This window comes from Erythrolamprus reginae, chromosome 2, assembly GCF_031021105.1.
Source record: "Erythrolamprus reginae isolate rEryReg1 chromosome 2, rEryReg1.hap1, whole genome shotgun sequence".
NCBI classification, from domain to species: Eukaryota; Metazoa; Chordata; class Lepidosauria; order Squamata; family Dipsadidae; genus Erythrolamprus; species Erythrolamprus reginae.
The window spans coordinates 270,320,445-270,340,823 of NC_091951.1; the positions used below are offsets into that span (position 1 = coordinate 270,320,445).

Sequence of the window (20,379 nt, forward strand, 5' to 3'; positions counted from 1 at the left end):
CCAACTTATTTTGCCAATCTTGTGGAGCATTGTAGTACTAGTTTTCCCAGTGCATGGCATAAAAATAGTAGTTTGTGCTCTGACAGGGTAGCTGTAGTTAACTTCCCAAAGACTGGAACTGCAATTTATTCTGCTAGCCATCTCCAAGGTAGCACATGATGGCATCAGAAAGTTGGTGACAATACAGCAAAGGTAAGAGCTAATTTAAGATCCTTTTTCTTTGCTTTGCAGTTTTTTTAATGGTGGGTACCAGGGGTGGGCTACTGCCCGGACAGGGGGTATTATTATTATTATTATTAAATTTGTATGCCGCCCCTCTCCGTAGAGAGGTAACATAATGGGGTGGCGAAAATGGAGCTCTACCCTAGATCACCCAAAGATGAAAGATGTTGAAAGATAATGCAGGGTGTCCTGCATAAGCCATGCCTATAGTATTGTAGTAAAAATTTTGGTAGCCCTTCACTGGTTGGGTAGTAATGAGAAGTTGATTATGAAAAATGCTTTAGCAGAGTTTTGTAAGGTGCCATCCTGGAGTGGGTCAGAAAAGACTAAAATTGGTAAAGAAGTACACTTAAAACACTCAATAATCTGTGGTATTGATTCCCTCCTGAATATTAGGGAGATAATCATCTCGATTTTTAGGACACGGAATATTTCAGAGTATTGTAGACTTGGAGCAGACCTTTTGTTTTGAATGAGATTAATTTTATATAGATGTACTTAAATCTAGTTAAACTCACGATAGACACAAAATAAATAAACAAATATCAAGCTAAGTTTACAAAAGAAGACAATGCTGGAAGTAAATGCAAGACATAGCCAGCTCCTCTATCCTGAGAACTACTTGTGCTATTAGAAATCATCCATTTCTAAAATCTACTCTTTAAAAATGCTATTAATGCAGCAAAAGATGCAGTTTGCATCCAAAGCTCACTATTCTCAACAAAAAGCAACACTCTGTGATGTTCTACTGAATTTTTATTTGGCTGATCTGAAAACCTCTTATGCCCTAGAAAGAACAGCTTGTTCCCATCCTTAACGCAGCACCACAGGTCTTTGAACACTTAGTAAGTTCCCTTTCTTTCTTTACAAAATAATACAAAACCAATTCTTCCTAACATTTCACCACCACAGTATGACAACATGCAGAGTTGTTCTTCGTTGGATTCTTTTTAATATCTTCTCAAGTTAGATAACAAGAGCCAAATCCAGTCCAAATAACAGCATCCAAGCCAGGAAAGGAGAGATCCTCCTACAACTGGGCAAAAATTCACTCCATTTTTTGAATATCTCCCATTTATACCATTTTATGCCCAACCCTAACTTATTGCTTTGCATACATAGTTTACACTTCTACTGTAAACATTCCTGGGAAAACAAAAACAGAGTCAATATTGGTTGTATTATTCTTTTTATTCTCCTCATCCGATCTAGATCTTGCCTCTCACAGCACTCCCGTCTCCAAATCCAACAATATGGATAATATAGGATCATGATTTGTATTTGTGATTCAAGTTGAGCTATAGGAAGTATTAATTTTTTTGATTTCACATTAATGAACAAGACGTCAAAAACTGTGATCTTTGAAAAACAGCCCGATGGGCAGTAGGCCATTGGGCCTACTGAAAGAATCCCTTTCTTTCAGGGGAAGCTGAAGCGATACTTTCTGTGAGGGTTTTTTGGGGGGCCTTTTCTTTGAAATACGGGCAGATGGCAACTGCTGAGATGGCAGGTGAATACCAAATGCCAGAAACTACAGGTTGTTCTCAACTTACCAAGTTCATTTAGTGACTGTTCCAAGTTACAACCCAGGAAAAAGTGACTTATGACATTGTTTTCAACCACAACCCTTGTAGCATCCCTATGAACATGTGATTAAAATTCAGACGCTTGGCAGCTGGTTCATACTTATGACCATTGCTGTGCTCCAAGGTCATCTGATCCAACGTTTGACAAGGAAAGTCAATTGGAGGAGAAGCCAGATTCACTTAACAACTGAGTTAGCAATTGTGACTTGGAGTTGTAAAATGAGCAAAACTCCCTTAACAAACATCCCGCTTTAGCAACAGAAAGTTTGGGCTCAAACGTGGTCGTAAGTCGAGGTCTCCCTGTACCGAGCTCTTTCTGGGATGCTTTTCCGGGAGAGAGAGACCAGAACATAAAAGTATGAGGAAAAAAGGAGAGCAAAAAAGGAAGAGCTCCGGCCTCTCATCGTGGAGGCCTAGCGAAACCAAATCTGGGCGCCGCCGAGAAATAGGGTTCCCCAGCCTTATACTGCTGCCTTTCGCCTCATTAGCACCGGCGGAAGCTCGGGCGGCCTCCTCGCCGCGCATCTCCCGGGGGCATCTTTGCCCCGCAGTCTGCCTGAGGGGAGAAGGCGCGGAGGTACGGGCAGGCCGAGCGGTAATCCCCCCCGCTTGCCGCGAGCGCGGAGGCCCCTCCTCTTCCCTCAAGCATCCCTCCCCTCCCGCCTCCCCGGCCAGGAAAAGGGCGGTTTGGCTTCTGCCCATCCCCCGCATTTCAGAACCACAGGAGACCTCCAAAACCTCCTGGTTGCCGCACTTTCTCCGCGTAAGATGGCGGCGGCGACGGCGGCGGCACTAGTCAACCCGAGCCATTTTAAACGCCCCGAAAAGGGCGGGGAGGGAAGAGAAGAGAGAGATCAGGGAGAAACCGGGGCCCTGTGACGAGAACGCTCTCCCATAGCGCCTTCTCCCAAGCGGCAACGAAGTGCGAAAGCGGGAAAAGAAAGACCTCCCCCCCCTCCCCTCAAGTGAACCACAAGCTACACCTTTAAATGCTCAGCCGCTCTCCGCAGGCGGGATATTATCAGCGCGGCTTCGATTCGTTTTCATCCCCCCCCCCGCCACCGGAAATAATAAAAAGGATCGTTGCCAGGCATTCCCACCCACCCACCCCCAATACGCCGGAGCCGGGAATGGTAGTCCCGCCCCTTGGATGTCCTCCCGTTGAAAGGGGAGTTGATTGCAGCCCGCGCGCTGTTCCGAGCGAGCGTGCTGGTCTCTCTCGAAGCCGCGTGCGAATCCAACTGTTCCTCGGGAACGCACGCGCTCCTCCTCCTCCACACGCATATGTACTTGAAGAAACCCCGCATTAATCCCCCCTCCCTTCTCTCTCTCTCTCTCTCTTCCTCAACCCCCCCACCCCATTCGACGCGTTAAGATTCACCTCCCCCCCCCCCAATTCCCTTCTTCATCTCGGCGGGGAGGGAGAGGGAAAACGGACTTATCATTCATGCCGAAAGCCCCGCCTCTTCCGGACCTGTGAGGCTGGGCCACCGCCTCCTCTCCTCCTCTCGCTCTCTCGTTCGCTCTCTCCCTTTTGTGAGTTATAGCAACCGTTGCCTTGTGAATCAAGCGCCATAGTCACCGTAGTCCTGGCGACTGTTACCCATCAACAACAACGGCTCCTTTCCTCCTTCACCACCATCACCACCTCCTCCTCCTCCTGCTGCTGCTGCTGCTGCTGCTCCTCCTCACCCCCAGCCTCACCCCCATCCTCATCATCACCCACAACAACAACCTCCAGCAGCAAGAGCAACACCATCACCACCACCACAGCCCTCCACAGCCCAGGTGAATATGTGATTGTAATGTGCAACCCCTCCACCTCTTCCTCCCCCCCCCTTTCCCCCCCTTCTCCATCGAGAAACCGGCCTGGAGTTGCTCCATTGAGCTGAATCACTTGAATGTGTGCAAAACGGGGGGAGGGGGGCTGTAATGTGTCTTATGTGTGAGACTGTATGTGTGTGTGTGTGTGTGTGATTCCTCCCCCGGCCTGTTTTGTGCTTTCTTTATATATCCCCACTTCTCTCCCCCCCCCCCCCCGTAGTGGCTGTGGTGGAGTTGAAATGGGAAAGTGGGTATGGTTTGCACTGGGAGGGGGGGGTTAAACATGGAAAGGAAATTGAATGTGAAGTGGGGGGGAGCTCCCTAAAAGATCCCCATAAGGTGTCTGGAGGGGAGTGGGGTGGTATTTTTTTGTTCCTTTTAATGTGCCTCATATTGTTGTTTTTAGGGAGTTAATGGAGGAAGGGGAAATAAGGTGGCTGTCCATGCTCTGGGGAGTCCCATGCTTTAACTTTGAATTGGGGATTTGATATAGAAGATTTAGGGGTTGTGGAACTTGTGTGTGGGCCTTGGACTTCCAACTGGGGATTGGGTCGACTTCCCCCATGCTTGTGAACTTTTCTTCTTCTGCTTCTGATCATCCTCACCCTACTTGCTTTTTTAACCTTTTCAGTACTTTATTATGAGCAGGTTGTTTCCTACATATTGACATTAAGCTTGATCGTTCATAGGCAATTATCTTTGTGGTGCAGATCTTTCTCTTGTTCATTAAACACACTGCAATACTACACAGTGTTGATTTGAAAGACATAAGAGAAATTTTTGAGAAATTCATGAGGTGTGATTTAATTCAGATTTCATGCATGTGTATAATTTCAATTTGTTATGATTCTCCCTGGATTAAGCTTGGGGTAAAAGATGCAAGTAACATTCCTGGTCTGAAAATTATGTTTATTTAGGATGTTTTTGTATGTGAAATGAAAAGATACAAGAAAGTGGTGGGATAAATTTGTTCAGAAACCTTCTTAATTATTGTAGCTTTTACGTATATTAATTACTCTTGTGTCTTTTTATTTTTCTTAAATGCTGACATTAAGTCGATCATAAAGAATTACAAATCTCGTGAATTGGAACATGTGAATGTTTAACCATCACTGTAGTTGCTAATTATGACTTGTAGGTTTGTACCAGGAGCATATGGTAATTGTTTGCTCTTCCTGGACAAAAGGTAATATTTCTTATACACCTCAGTGGGACACGTTGTTGACATTCAGTTACTTTGCACCTGACCCACTCTGCTCCAGGTTTTTAACATGGTATTGAAACATTTCTCAATTACTAATGTTGGTCATCGGAGTTCATATTTTATTTAGAACGCAACCTAAATATCTTGCAGCTCCCTTTTTGAAATTATTGTGATTTTGGAAGGGATTCTAGGTTTCCTAATTACATTCTATTAATTTGACAACTACTTATAAAAGAGACTGTTTTAACTGTAATTTTTTCCCACAGTTGTGAAATCTGTATTGAATAGAATGTTAGTTGTAACAATGCCAACAAAATATATTGATAAAACAACCCCTGAAGGGTATATGATTTCTTAGTCTGTCAGATGCAAAGCAGCTATGTGATTATTGAGATTTTGGCCTTTTTTTCTGAATAAGACATGTATTGTCTCATTTTAGTTCATGAACTTATTACGGTGTTTATGTGTACCTATGTGCATTTACACACAAACACACATATATGAAAGGTATATTATAACATTCTGAAAACTATTGTAAAACAGAAATGGATAGATTATTCTTTCATTAGGTATTAATATGTACACTGCAAATTATTTTATATTCAGAGTACAAATTAATTAATTGTTGCTTCTATTTATATTCTTATTATAGTAGTGGCAATTTTCTGCTTCCTTTTGTTGGTTGCATCCACCTGTTGTCTTACTTTAAACTAAAATTTGTAATTTATAAACTTAGAAAAAATAGTATTTTTCTAGCTGTATATTTTGTAATAGCTAAGAGTACAATGCGCCATAGATTCAAAGCTCGAATATATTATTTAGTGCATTAATAAAGTATGATGCATGGCGCAAACTTACAATGCAAATAGTGAACCTTTTTCGGATCAGCTAATCAGCTTGTTATGTTTTTTCTTTTGTATCTTAAAATGACAGATTCCATAGTGTTACTTTTTGTGCTTTCAGGGGGCTACTTTGATTAATATTAATGTACATTTTAATTTTTTTTGTAGAAAAGTTAACTTTAAAGGTATCACAATGAGCTATTTCTCTAGGTAAGAAAATACATTATGCCCCGATACTAACCTAAAGTATTGAGAAAAGGTTTTTTGGGTAGTTCAGAAGGTAAATATGTGAGTTTGTTGAGACAGGGATTCCATATCTTTTCTTATTTGACTTATTAAATAATGTAAGAAAAGTATATTTTCTTTGTTGACATAACTCACTGAACCACAGGAGGATGTCAAATTAAAAATCACAAATGCTAATTAATCTAAGATTTTCAAGTTACATAACTGGACCCTTATTCATATATACTTTATACATGGATCTCAGTTTTGTTTATCCTATTTTGACACCCAACTGATATCTTTATTTAGCACCCTATCAGACAACTTATGTTTGTGGTAGACATCATAATTTCCACTAGCATCCATCATACCTACAGAAGATGAAAAAGATTTGAATAGTTTACTCAATTCCTTTTTATTGCTATGATGAAGATCAAGTGGATATAACGGCTCATTTTATTTCAGCTTATTCAATAAATTTCAGCTCATTCAATAAATCCATCAGAATAGGGCTGGAAGAGGCCTTGGAGTTTTTTAGTGTAGCCCCCTGCTCAAGTAGAAGATCCTATGCTAGCCAGGGTGGCACAGTGGTTAGAGTGCAGTACTGCAGGCTACTTCAGCTAACTGCTAGCTGTAGTTCAGCGGTTCAAATCTCACCACAGCTCAAGGTTGACTCAGCCTTCCATCCTTCCAAGGTGGGTAAAATGAGGACCCAGATTGTTGGGGGCAATATGCTGATTCTGTAGTGTAAACCACTTAGATAGGGTTGTAAAAGCACTGTGAAGCGGTATATAAGTCTAAATGCAATTGCTATTTCAGATTGTCTTTCTTAAAACCCCACAGTGATGAGGCACCCACAACTTCTGAAGGCAAGCTGTTCCACTGGTTAATTGTCCTCGCTGTTAAAAAGTTTCTCCTTCATTCCAGGTGGCATGGCAGCTCTTAATCCAGTGTTTCTCAATTATTTTCTGTTAAGCCCTCCCTAGGAAGAAGTAAACATTTTGTGCTCCCCCCCCCCCCCAATTCTCTGCAATATTCAGCACGTTTTTGCTGAAAAAACTCAAGCGACTTATCAGTGTGATTCGAGTGTAATGTGTTCAATTGAATCTTAACTTATTTGGCTTTATACGGTCCACTGCAAACATTTTTAGACACAGTAAACATACTGGTCTTTTCTCGTCTCCCACCGTAGTCACAGTGAAGCCAAGAGCTACATACATTTTGTTATATTTTCTCATCTTAGCTTTCGGTAGACTTACACTCATTATCTCCATCTCTCTCCCCCTTTATTTTCATCCATGTTAAATACTTTTCCATGGTATCACTTAAGGGTTTGTTATATGCAGTTCATATCTCCTACTCTGTGCTCTGTGTGCTATTGCTCGGGGCAAAATAACCCTACTCCCTGTGGCAAAAAAGCATGTTCCCTGAAGTCATGTGTCCTACCTGACATCGCTCCGCACCTCCCAGGCGGGCCGACCCTACTATTTGAGAAACACTGCCTTAGTCCATGTTCTTGAGTAGGTAACTAAGTCTTATTTATTTGGAGATTTCTTGCTCTTTTCTTATAAGTAACATATAATTGTTTTTTAATGATTATAACTGATGGCTAAAGGCTTAATAGAGTAGGATACATATCCTTAATGCAGAACATTGAAATTTAGGTATGCTATCTATTCTTTTTTAGAAAAAAATGGAAAATGTTTAAAAGGCAGAAAAAACTCTATGAGAGTTACCATACATCTCCAAATGGATCTTGAACTTAAAATAAAACTCAAAAACAGTAGAAAAAGTTCAATCCCAAAGAAACATTAAACATAAAACTATTGTAAGAACACCTCAAATGTCCAGCTTCCATACCTAATTGGCTATTATTTTGATAACTATTTTTGAGATTAATTCTAGAGATTTTTTTCCACCCCATCAAGTATATGCAAGTGGCGCACTTGTCTGTGTGCACATTCACGTGTACATATCCATTGATCAGAACTTACATTTCAAAATGAGTACTAATAATTAAAGTATTAATTGAAAGTATCCTTGCTAATTAAAAGTGATTATGTGTGAAATAATTGAAAAAGAAACAGCAAAAACAGCAAAAAAGGGAGAAAGAAAAGAGAATGGAAATGTGGTAAATGGAAGCAATTCTGGAAAAAGAAAAAAGGAGAAAAGTACAGAAAGTAGGATGGTTGGAAAAAAGAAACTTTAGAAAGTTCAAAAGGTTAATGTATTGGGCTTAGCAAGTATAAAGCTCTGAATGTTTATTCTGAAATAAGTTATACTGAGTTTAATGGTGTGGTCTCTTATTCTGGAGCATAATGAAGGATTTCTGAACCCCTAAATTTTGCTCTTTTGTTCAGTCTTTTGTTCAATCCTTTGCATATTTTTCCCAAACTCTGCATTTATTTATTTATTTATTTATTAGTTGGACTTGTATGCCGCCCCTCTCCGAAGACTCGGGGCGGCTCACAACAAGTAAAAACAGTCACAACAATCCAATTAATTAAAATGTTTAACGATTTAAGAGAAACCCCATGTAATAGAAAACACACACACAAGCATACCATGTATAAATTAACGTGCCCAGGAGAGATGTTTAGTTTCCCCATGCCTGACGGCAAAGGTGGGTCTTAAGGAGTTTTCGGAAGGCAGGAAGAGTAGGGGCAGTTCTAATCTCCGGGGGGAGTTGGTTCCAGAGAGCCGGTGCCGCCACAGAGAAGGCTCTTCCCCTGGGACCCGCCAACCGACATTGTTTAGTTGACGGGACCCGGAGAAGGCCGACTCTGTGGGACCTAATCGGTCGCTGGGATTCGTGCGGCAGGAGGCGGTCTCGGAGATATTCTGGTCCGATATTCTGCATCCTTTCCCCCCCTGGATTTGAACTAAAGTAACTGTTATATTTGTTAGCCAGAAGAATAGAAATGTCTTCCAAAAGGTTTAGCAGTAGAACAGCACACTTTCAACATGTCAAAGTACAACTCACAGAAGAGACCTGCTCTTATTCTAGAAATGACATGGAATAATAATAGATTGAGGCTATGCTGAATGTTTTCCCCCCCTAACATTAAGAGCCATTTCATAGTAGAATAAATTACTCAGAGATGTGGTTCCCTCCTCTTCACTGAGTGTATTCTGATGAAAGTTGGGACAGCCTTAATAACACTTTCCAAACCAAAGATTATAACTGTTTTATTGAGATAACACTGGCTGCCTCCCACCAAGCATTATGATAGAATGTGTGTGTGTGTGGGGGGGGGGGGGGGTGTTTGACCCCATGGCTGGCTTTTTTAAAAAAACGTACTGGACATTGTTGATTTTTTGGTGTGGTGTGTGTGTTGTTTTTATTGTTTTCTAATATTCTTAATTACTGTTGCAGTGAGAGTTGTAGCTCATCAGGTGGGAAGTGAACTTAAATAAATCTCTTAAATAAAAAAGCAAGCAAGCTTAGGTTTCTCATTCTTGTCAAATCATGAAATCTTACAATATTCCCATTCATGGGAAGGGGAGAGAAAACATTGAACATTCCCTGCTTCTTGCTCTCTAGTGTAGAGTGTGAGATGTTGTAGTACAGGAAAAGAAACTGCTGCTTTTGTTTTTGCCTCACTAAATGGAGGACTCCATAAAATATATATAGATCCTATGTATAAAAGAGGCTCTCTACTGATTCTACATATTATTCTACAATGCTTGCTCTCAATGGGGAAAAGCAATGGTGCTCCCATTTTTCTGCCACCATTATGGTCACTTGTTTATGTTGCAGCTTAAAGTTTCCAGTCCTATTAATCCTCTCCTTTTGGTTAATATAGGTTCCAATTTGACAAATGTAAGCTAACTTTCCCATTTAAAGCTTAATTAATGGGAGGAGAGGGATTCATTTTTCTTTTAGTTAACACCAAACATATATGATTTGGATGTAAATTATGAACTGACAGCATGCTTTCAAGGAGGGCATTCATTGCTCATAGAAAATGGAAAATACTCCTGGGAAACTCATGCTGCTTTCACTTGCATCTGCTGTAAGAATTCTCTGAATTGTATACCTACAATTGGCTGTGGAAATTGTGGAAAATAAAGAATGAAAATAGAAGTTGTAGGAAGAATGCAGGATAGGGTGTGTGTGTGTGTAAAAGGAGTCTTCATTTACTTTAGACTACTTTGCATGAACTAATGTTATTATTTAAGAACTCTAGTAAGGCATAACTTTTCAGCTTACATTATTGTTGATAAAAGGATATTTTAAATTATGCTTGGATCATTTTCAAAAGTCAGTTAACCCATTTCTTAAATATCACAAAGGGGGGGAAAATCCAGGGGTCCTAAGTATCTTTTTTCATTACTGAACTGTTTTCCTGGTATAAATCTAATTCCCATCTTCCCATTGTCATTTTTGTTGAACTTTATGTCGTGAAGTTACACCTATCTCCCAAACTTGCAGCAAACTAAAGATACTATTGTGCACTTATATAAGGGGAAAACTTGATGGCATTAATGTAGGTTCCTTATGTGTTTTCAATTTTTAGAATTCTGTGTTAAGAAAAGGACAAATCACCATGGCTGTAAACAAAAATACAGTGGTACCTCGAGATACGAGTTTAATTCGTTCCGGACCTGGGCTCTTAAGTCGAGCAGCTCTTATCTCGAACGACTTTTCCCCATAGGAATTAATGTAAATAATTTTAATTGGTTCCAGCCCTCAAAAAACTCACAAAGTTAGTCTAAATTATGCAGAAAGACATGTTTTTAATGAAGAAATGTACATGTACATATAAATGAATAATGAAGTTTCTTTCACTTAACTTGTAAACTTTCTTAAACTTTTAAATTTACATATGTTCAACTTCTCTGCCACCCAATCCTGTAGGACAGAGGTCCCCAACCCTTTTTGCACCAGGGACCGGCTTTAAGCGATCAAGAGAGGAATGGGTGAATGAATGGACGGAGGGTGGGAAGGAAGGAAGGAAAGAGGGAAGGGACAGGAACAGAGGAAGGAAGCAAGGAAACTTATGAAAGGGGAGAGTAAGAGAGGAATGAGTGAAGGGAGGGAGGGAGGGAAGAAGGTGAGAAGGAGAAAGAAAAGAAGAAATAGAGGAAGGGAAGGTAAAAGAGAGAAAGAAAAAGAGCAAGAAAGCAAGCAAGCAAGCAAGCAAGCAAGCAAGCAAGAAAGAAAGAAAGAAAGAAAGAAAGAAAGGGGGAAGGGACAGGAACAGAGGAAGGAAGCAAGGAAACTTATGAAAGGGGAGAGTAAGAGAGGAATGAGTGAAGGGAGGGAGGGAGGGAAGAAGGTGGGAAGGAGAAAGAAAAGAAGAAATAGAGGAATGGAAGGTAAAAGAGAGAAAGAAAAAGAAAGAAAGAAAGAAAGAAAGAAAGAAAGAAAGAAAGGGGGAAGGGACAGGAACAGAGGAAGGAAGCAAGGAAACTTATGAAAGGGGAGAGTACGAGAGGAATGAGTGAAGGGAGGGAGGGAAGAAGGTGGGAAGGAGAAAGAAAAGAAGAAATAGAGGAAGGGAAGGTAAAAGAGAGAAAGAAAAAGAGCAAGAAAGAAAGAAAGAAAGAAAGAAAGAAAGAAAGGGGGAAGGGACAGGAACAGAGGAAGGAAGCAAGGAAACTTATGAAAGGGGAGAGTAAGAGAGGAATGAGTGAAGGGAGGGAGGGAGGGAGGGAAGAAGGTGGGAAGGAGAAAGAAAAGAAGAAATAGAAGGGAAGGTAAAAGAGAGAAAGAAAAAGAGCAAGAAAGAAAGCTGCAAGCACCCCCCCGATCCCCCCAGGCCGTCTGCAACCTTTTAAAACACGCGCGCCGCTTCGCAGCTGTCTCCTGAAGCCGAACACGGAAGTTAGCGTTTGGCTTCAGGAGACAGCTCCTTGGTGCTTGTATCTCGAATTTGGGCTTGTAAGTAGAACAAAAATATCTCTCCCCTCCCAGCTCTTATCTCGAGTTGCTCTTAAGTAGAGCAGCTCTTATGTCGGGGTTCCACTGTATCTGTAGAGTTAAAGAACAACAATTTTTAGTCTGGGATATAATAGCTATAGTGTTTATACGGAATTCTATATAGATAGTTCTTGTTTAGCATCTGCCTTGTTTAGTGTCCGCTCACAATAAAATTGGTGAAAAGATAACTTTATGACCAGTCCTTACATTTACAACCTTCTCAGGTCTATAAAGCAAAAAAAAGAAAAGTTGAAGTAAGATCATAAGCACGGTTGTGGTTTTATTTAGTGACCACTTTGCTAAATGACTAAGTTGCTGGTCCCCATTGTGGTAGTTAAATGAGGACCACCAGTGGTGGATATTTGAATGCTTTTTAAGGGGTAAAGAATGTTTCGAATGGCATGGTATGTTGGTATGTTGGTATGTAGTGTTTTCTCTTTGTAAAAGGGAATCTGTATCATGTGCTATATTGTATTGCAACACTGTATTCTGTTTTCATAAATTCTGGGTTGCTTTTAAGGAGGTACACATCAGAAATTTATTTGTCGGAGAGTGGACTTTGGTGACATAGACTATATTAGATTAAATTTGAGGATGTTATGAAATTTCTTCTGAGATATCTCCAACACTTGGATTGCCATTTGTCCGAAATGGTCTAGAGACTTCTGCTTGAGTGGGGGGTTGGACAAGATGACCTACAAGGTCCCTACCAACTCTAATAATCTAATATCTTCTTTTTTCTTAAATTATTTTGCTTTGGAATCTTAGAAAATGTTCTTGTTTCTATATATTGTACTTTATCAGTCAGTCAATCATTTGTCAATGCAATTGCCAGTTGGGTGGGACTCAATTGCTCCTAACTGTTCTTATAGACTAATACTAGGCAGGCTACCCATTTTTAAAATATGTGCCAATCAGAGTGGGATGAAGATTTTTCTTAAATGCATTTGATTCACCTTATTAAAACTATGGATTTTTAAAATTATGGGCTTCCATGGCAAATGGATTTGCCAGTGATATCACCATTACCCTTGGGATGCCCAATTGGTGGCTCCTTTCATGTCCCCATGATGTTGCCCACCAAAGTGGTTTCCATTAATCTACTTGTGATAGCCCGCTTTCAAATGGCTGGTTGGCAGGAGCTGGAACATGTGATGGGAACTCGCCCCACAGCAGTGATGGGTCTTGAATGTGAGCCTGCTGACCGGCAGCCCAGCACTCCAACTTTGTGAGCCACAGTGCTCCTCAAAACTATGGATTGTAGGTATTGATACTGTTTTTATTACATTTAAATTTAAATTGATTTTTTTGTACTAAAAAGTATAAATAATATTTAAATGAATTATTTTTCTAATAAAAATTAGAAAGAAATTCTTTAAAATTTAAAGAATCTAATCCTAAAAAACTATCACATTAGGATAGGAAATATATATTGTTTCAGTGTAGCCTAATGTGAGTGATGTATTACAGGCATTTTTAGAAATGCTAGTAAACTTGCTTTATTTACACGCTCTATTTTATTTGGCCACTGTTAAGATTTTCTTCTTTTCCAGCATGTATTTAAATGCACACCTCGATTTTGTCTAGAACTATCTTACGTAACCTGTCACTTCTAAATATATTGAAGCAAAATTTCTCAACTATATAATCTCTATTTGATGGGTTAATTTGTTTTGGTTGTGTGGATTGAAAATGTTTTAAACCTGGGCATATTTTATGTATTTTTTTTGAAAAAAATTATGCAGTTACTAGACTAGAGTAACTTTTATGGGATGTGTTTATATAAATTGTTTTAATAAATACATTAAATAAATAAATATTTTGAAACTTGTACTGCAATACATCTAAAGGTTATTAGGTTAGGGAAGATTGATGGACACAGAAAAGTATGCTACCTTTCAGTTATATGTAAATACATCATACATGAACATGGTAAGATGTTTCTTATTTTTGAATCCTTAAAACACTTAATATGCTTTAAATTTCAAAACATCATTGTCTCAACAGTTTAGATTAAGCTTCAGATTATAAATCCTATGACTATTTAAGAGCAATTTTTCTGCTATGTTTACAAATTCCAAAATTTTAATCACATGGGAAAATATTATTATAAACTATCAAAGTTCACCTTTGTGTACCTTCACTTGAATATCAAATGAACAAAAAAACCAACAACCTTTCATCAGAAATGTTAAATTCTAAACATTTTAGTCTTGAAAGAAAGACAACTGACTCCTCACCAAATTCAGTTCTAGTGTTTTCATTGTTAAATTAAAAAACAAAACTATATACTCTACTGCCCCTGAAGAATCTTGATGACAATGTTTTTGATCTGTTCCCTAGTTTTGTAGTCAATCTAATGGTCTTGATAATTTCTTTAACAAGGATAAAAATAAACATACTGTTTACAAAACATTTTAAACTGACCAATTTTGAATTCAAAGCATCCCACTTTTAGGGCAAAATGCCCAATTTCATTTGTGTTTTGAGTTTTAAAAGAACTCTTTCAGCCCTTTTTACAGTATTTACATCCAGTTTGTTCATTGAAACAGCTGAATTGGATGATTCAGGTTCAAAATGGGTTGTTTCCAGTTCGTTTTGCATGATGTATGCAAATTTTGCTTGTATCCAAAACCATGTATCAAAAGCAAAAGTACAGTATTTGAGATTTGCAATATTGTTTATCTTTTAAATAATCTGAATTTGTGTCTTTTCATATAAATTTTAACTTTGCAACTTGTGCTTAAATTACAAGCTGAGCCTGCTAAAAGCGATTAAACTTTACAAGTGATTGCACATATCCAATGCCAATTTACAAAATTTTAAATCTGTTTGTTACAGCAGTTTAGTAAAATTTAGCGAAAAAAGCAAGCCACAATGAATAAAGACCTTCTTGTCCAAAATGTATGATGTGCCCTGATTAATTTAATTGTTTTTTTTTCTAGCTACATATTAAGAGGGCCAGTAATTAGAATCTGCAGAAAACTCAACGCAAAAGGTATCACTCCTGGTACTAAAGAATGATAAAAATATACTATTGAGTTCTCTATATCAGTGATTTTCAACCTTTTTTGAGCCGCGGCACATTTTTTACATTTACAAAACCATGGGGCACATTGAGCGGGGGGGGGGGGTGTTTGTAAAAAAAGTTTGGACAAAAAAATTCTGTCTCTCTTCTTCCCTTTCACTCTATTTCCCTCTCCCTCCCTTTTTCTCTCCCTTTCTTTTTTCTCTCTCTCCATCCCTTTCTTTCTCTCTTCCTTCCTTCCTCTTTTTTGCTCTCTTTCTCTCTCCCTCTGTCTTTCTCCCACCTTCCCTCCCTCTCTTTCTCTCTGTCTTTCTTTCTCTCTCTCTCTCATTCTCTTTCTTGCTTTCTTTCTCTCTCTTTCCCTCTCTCTCTCATTTTCTTTCTCTCTCTTGCTTTCTTTCTCTTTCTTTCTTTCTTTCTCTCTCTCTCTTGCTTTCTCTCTCTTGCTTTCTTTCTCTCTCTCACTCTCTCTCTCTTGCTTTTTTTCTCTGAGCTTCGCGGCACACCTGACCATGTCTCGCGGCACACCTGACCATGTCTCACGGCACACTAGTGTGTCGCGGCACACTGGTTGAAAAACACTGCTCTATATGTTTGAAAGAACAGAAACAGCAATATTAATGTGTGGATTAGAGCAAATGAAAAATCAGGGTATCTTTGTAAAAATGTAAAAAATATCATTAATAAAAATTTCATATTCCAATTTCTGTTTTCTATCCTCAGTTAATAAAACTATCGCAGCAGTATATTTAAACATAAATTTCGGATTGGAGAGGAGCTTTTACAGTAATCTATATTGGTATGAAATAAAACAGCACACTTCCCTCAAAACCCCTTAAAAATGATAATTTAGAAGAAATTGTTCAGCATTTAAGTTGACAGATTGTGAGTGAATGTTGATACTACAGTGAACTAAAGCAAACTTTCATTTAAATGTCAGTGTGCGTTTTTAAAATTCAAGTTCCATGTCAAAGGAATTGAAGCTCATATTAAGAACCCCAAATGCATGTTTCAATTATCAATAGAACAATTAGTCTTGTTTAAACATAATGGGAGGAACTTACTGAAAACTGCTTGTTTGCATTTAAGATGCATATTTTTTCCAGTATATACAGTCATTGATAATGGCTTTATTTATAGCATTTAAGCAACAGAGTTGTGAACAGTATTTGTACAAGTGTTCCCAGGTGCAGTTTAGCTCTGTAGTTTGAAAATCAGGATTATGTGGAAATACTAGTTTTCTTCAGCCTGTGAAGACAGATGGCTGCTTTAAACAGGTGTTACTTTTATTTCTTGTGTTGGGATTTCCAGTGGCTCACAAAAGGGCCATCCAAAGCATATGGCATCTTCTATATTTTTCAGCAGCAAAACATAAGTTTATGTTTTTCTTTTCTTTATGTTCTCCTCACATTTTACTCCAAATGGAATATTTTATTAATCTAAAACCTCATGGTACGGTTTCATATATCTCTTCCTAATCCTTTTAGGATTTTTTTAAAATAAAAAGGATTGCTTCTTTTGGAGTGAGGATAGGGGAGAAGTTATTTAACAGTGTTTCAATTTGTATAAATAAAAATAATTCAAATAATCTGCTTTATAAAGTGACAGTTGCATCTCCCATTAGCATTTATTTTTATATAAAATAATTATTTCAAAGGCATGTTGCTCAAGGATTGGATTAATGTTAAAAACTGTTATACAGGTAATGTTCTTTATTTTACATAATTATTTAGGAATAAGAACATTTTTTTAAAGTTTTTAAGATAATAGTTAACATTGGTTATTTGTCACTACTGCTCTTTCAGTGATTAAAGGCCCATTATATTAGATGTATTTCTGCATAATAGATAGCCAACTTGACAGAATTGTGAATCTGCAGGGACTTATTTTTAGAATCAGCAGTCTCAATATTTTTTTTAAAAAATCGTATAATTTACCCTATAGGCTCTTACATGAGGCTGAAGAAAAATAACTAAATACATATTAAAGGAGTAAATTGTATTGGCTCCATATAGCAGTATAACAAGCAGCTGGAAAATTGTAGCCTGTTTTTAAGTTGTCATTGATACTGCAGACTTTGCCTAGAGAAGACAGGCTAACATGAATGTGATAATATAATAATTAACTCTAGTCTGTAACCCAGTACATGATTTCTTTGTCCTACAGTTTATATAACTCCGAAAACAAATAACTTTTGGACATTTCTGTATATACTTTTCATATTAAAATGTATTTCTTCAGGAAAATGTTGAGTGGTTTGTTTAAATATTTTAAATTTCAGCTCATTTCTATATGAATTTATGCAATTTGTCTCATTTAAATGGCATATACTGTGTTTCCCCGAAACTAAGACAGTGTCTTACTTTCTTTTTACCCCCAAAAGCCCCACTACGTCTTACTTTCGGGGTATGTCTTACATTGGAAAAAAATTGAAAGGGTTCTGTTCCCGAAGGCATCTCCTCAGAGTCCAGAAGGGCAGCCGCGGGACAGGAGCCTCGTGAGCCCTTTTCCAAGTTCAACCTCAGGGCTCCAAGCGGCGTGCACGCGTGGAGCCGCAGACGCGTGTCGGGGAAGCGTGTGTCTGGAGGGGAGGAGCCGCTCTGCGCAGTTGGGCAGCCCCACCTGCCTACCGGAAAGGAGGCGGGCGAAGGAGGGCGCAGCTCCGGCCGCTCGCCTCGGAGCCGGTCGGCCTCGCTGGCCGCTTGCAGCCGAGCCTCGGCAGGACTCGGTTGCTGGAACGAGCGCCTTCGCTGCAAGCCACCGCCCGCTCGGCTCGCTTCGGACCAGCGCCGTCCTTCGCTTTGCCAAGCCGGGGAAGAGGCGGTGGCGCCGCGGTGAGGCGAAGGCGAGGGGGGCGCGGGGAGCTTGGAAGCGACGTCATCGGGCTCCCCCCCTGGCAATACCCCCGTGTTTCCCCGAAAGTAAGACATATGTCTTACTTTCGGGGTACGGCTTATATTAGCCGACCCCCCTGAAACCCCCGATACGTCTTACAATCGGGGGTGTCTTACTATCAGGGAAACAGGGTACTTCTAAGTACTGATAGTCTTCGATGTATATTCTGAGTCTGAGGAATAGGGCGACATAGAAATCTAATAAATATTCACAATGTAGTGTAGAATTTCAGTTAGTGGTTGTTGTGATCATAAGCTGAGACGCCATGTGACCAGACTTGATTTCATGATCATTTTCAGTCACTGTTTGCTAAGCAAATCACATGGTTTGTTAAGTGAGCAATGTGATCGTTAAGGAAATCCAGCATATCCAAGGTTTGTTTGTTTATTTGGTTGGGTTTTTTGCCATTTTTTGTTGGAAAATTGTACAATTGCAAATCATGGTCGTTTGACTTTAGGCTATTGTAATCAGTTGTAAACGTGAGCCAGCTGCCAAGCACCTGTTAGCATCATATGATCCCTCTTGTGTACAGCAGCCATAGTGTTGAGGACTGGCCCTAAGTAGCTTTTCTGAGGTTCATAGTAACTTTGAACAGTTGCTAAGCTCCTGGTTATTAAGCAAGGTCTTCCAATAAAAATTGTGTAAGCTTGTAGTATTTATATTAATTATAACTTTTATTTTATCTCATATCGAAGGAATGAGGGTCCAGGATGGGTTGTTTAGTCCCATAGCTCTATGGATGGGGTTGAATTTTCTGAGGATAATGCCTCCCTGGTTATGTTCCTCAGTCGTTCAATCCACTCCTCTTAATCCAGTTAATTTATGCTTTAATTTTGATTGAATATTGGCATATTAGAATTAGTTCTTATATCAACTTTCATCTCTACTGCAATGTAATAATTGTGCTTTTGATGTTGCCTATGCATTTATATATAACTATGCACTATGTAATTCCCTGTGAAAGAGCTAATCTGATGCAAATCTAGGCTTTTTCCTTTTCCAAAATTGATCAAATAGGTGATTATCTTGATTTTAAATCTCTGCCTAGAAATATGTCTCAGTAATTCTTCAATATTATAAACGTGCTTGAAATTATAGCAAGGTAGTCAAATCGTATAATTCAGTCATGCCAGCTCTTGCATGGGGAATTATTTCATTGTACATCGTCATTTATAGGCAAAATCAAAAGTATTATTATTGTATTGTAATAGGAATGAAGGTTTATGTAAGAACCAATTCTAACACGCTACCACTCATTAATCAAAATTAAACTTTAGTTACCTTTCCTTAATCATGATTATAATCCAAGGCATAAATCAAAATGTAAGATGGAAATGTCATTACGATATAACTGAAATCCATTGTGCACTCATTCCATATGCAATCAGTAAGTGAGCAGCAAATAAAATACCATAACAATAGCACATATACTTATATACAGTTCCACAGTGCTTTACAGCACTTTCTGAGCTGTTTATAAATGTCAGCATATTTTACCGACTTTGGAAAGATGGAAGGCTGAGTCAGCCTTGAGCCGCTCAGGATCACACACCAAGTTGTGGGCAGAGTTAGCCTGCAAGACTGCATTCTAACCAATGCGCCATCGGGCCTCCATACTTTTTTCATATGAGTAATTTAGTTTGGAAGAGAAACAGCAGAGAATTGCAGGTGTTTAATTTCTCAGCAGCACAACCAAGTCATAATCTGCCTATTTTGACAGGAAAAAAGAAATGCTGGAGTTCCATTCTAGTTATAATAGTCATTAGTTTGCTTATAAAACCAGCATAAAGTACCTATAAATGGTACGTTTTTAAAAAAAGATTCAAAACTTGCTATGGTAATGAAAAATTCCTCCAGAATCTAGAACAGAATGAGCAGCCTGTGGGCTGAATTTAGCTTTGAATCCTGCTTAATTCATGCCACTGAATTTTCATGGTGCAGTTATGAAAAATTAATGGTATAGTTTCTTGCTTTTTTGAAGCAGAATAAAATAAACTATGATGTGGATCCTACAATAGATTTAATGCTTAATTTAATCAACTGGAAGGAGGGCAGAAAATCCTGCCCCCAACTACTGTACACATTTATTTTTTTCTATTATTACAGAAATTTCTAACGAATTATTTAGAATAATAATTGTACCAATGTACACAGTTTAAAAATACTAGGAATTTCCCCACAAAACACCTAGTGGTGACAGTTTAGAAACAGGAAGTAAGATTCCAGCTAAGCAAGTTTCAGGAATGGTTTTGCTAGGTTTTTTATACTTTCTTCTTCAGAATTTTTTTGGGATAAACAGTCTGACTGAGCAGGCTCCTATGTCACTTCTGTCTTCCAAGAATCCTTTCAAGACAGTTATGGGTCTGTGGGATTAGAAAGAGTCTCCTGAAGTACAGTATTTTTCAGAGCATAAGGTGCTCTGGACTGTAAGACGCACCTACCTTTTTTTGGAGAAGAAAACAAAAATAAAAATCATCTTCTCTCTACCAGCATCCATTGGTATTTATCTGGCTAGTGTCTTTGCAGCAAACAGCAAACAACCTGGTCAACTTCAGCACATTATCACAGCCTGATTTAGCACGAACAGCTGATTGGCAGTTGGAACGGCCTCCTGGAATACCCCCAAT

The 20,379-nt window shown here is 38.9% G+C and overlaps 1 protein-coding gene across 2 annotated transcripts in view; it reads left to right on the plus strand.

Annotated features, from left to right (window-relative positions):
* Nucleotides 1-3,001: 3,001 nt before the first annotated feature.
* RFX3 (regulatory factor X3) overlaps nucleotides 3,002-20,379 on the plus strand; it is a 220,056-nt gene continuing 202,678 nt past the window's right edge. Inside the window, exon 1 of one of the 2 annotated variants that reach the window (XM_070742599.1) lies at nucleotides 3,002-3,596. The gene's annotated coding sequence lies outside the window, so the exon portion shown is untranslated. The remainder of the gene's footprint in view (nucleotides 3,597-20,379) is intronic. The other variant, XM_070742598.1, reaches the window with a different exon arrangement.